The following is a 1,065-nucleotide window of genomic DNA, read 5'->3' as shown; positions in this document are numbered from 1 at the left end:
CAGTCACCTGGTCCTATGTACAGAAAAACATGCCAAAAGCATGATGCAACCACCTCCTTGCTTCACTGTAGGGATGGTGTTCTTGGGTTGGTACTCATCATTAATCCAAACACGGTTAATGGAATTATGACCAAAAAGTTCTATTTTGGTCTCATCTGACTATGTAACTTTCTCCCATGACTCCTCTTGATCATCCTAATGGTCGTTGGCAAACTTAAGACAGGCCTTGACATGTGCTGGTTTAAGTAGGAGAACCTTCCGTGCCATGCATTATTTAAAACCATGACATCAGTGTACAGTATTACCAACTATAACCATGGAAATGGTGGTCCCAGCTGCTATCAGGTCATTGACCAGCTCCTCCTTTATAGTTCTGGGCTGATTTCTCACTTTTCTTAGGATTATTGAGACTCCTCCAGGTGAGATCTTGCATGGAGCCCCAGTCAGAGGGAGATTGACAGTCATGTTTAGCTTCTTCCATTTTCTAATGATTGCTCCCACAGTTGACATTTTCTCACCAAGCTGCTTGTCAATTTTCCCATACCCCTTTTCAGTCCTTTGGAGGTCTACAATTTTGTCTCTAGTGTCTTTGGTCTTGGCCATGTTAGTAGTTGGATTCTTACGGATTGTATAGGGTGTACAGGTGTCTTTATGCAGCCAATGGCCTCAAACAGGTGTATCTAATTTAGGATAATGGATTAAGTGGAAGTGGACATTTTGAAGGCAGACTAACAGGACTTTGAGGGTCAGAATTCTAGCTGATAGACAGGTGCTCGAATACTTATTTGTAGCTGTATCATACAAATAAATAGTTAAAAAAATCATATATTGTGATTTCTGGATTTTTTTTTTTTTTTTTTGATTATGTCTCTTACAGATGCACCTATGATGACAATTTCAGACCCTTCCATGATTTCTAAGTGAGAGAACTTGCAAAACAGCAGGGTGTTCAAATAGTAATTTTCCTCACTGTACATATTTTTCCATTCTCTATATGGGTGCAGTGCTGTGATGGGAGTAGGAATCAGCAGCATCAGACCTCAATAATCGACAGACACACATGGA

Source organism: Cyprinodon tularosa, unplaced genomic scaffold, assembly GCF_016077235.1.
Source record: "Cyprinodon tularosa strain WSP-4 unplaced genomic scaffold, ASM1607723v1 ctg600, whole genome shotgun sequence".
Classification (NCBI taxonomy): domain Eukaryota; kingdom Metazoa; phylum Chordata; class Actinopteri; order Cyprinodontiformes; family Cyprinodontidae; genus Cyprinodon; species Cyprinodon tularosa.
The sequence above is the reverse complement of the archived record's forward strand: the minus strand, read 5'-3'. Positions refer to the sequence as shown.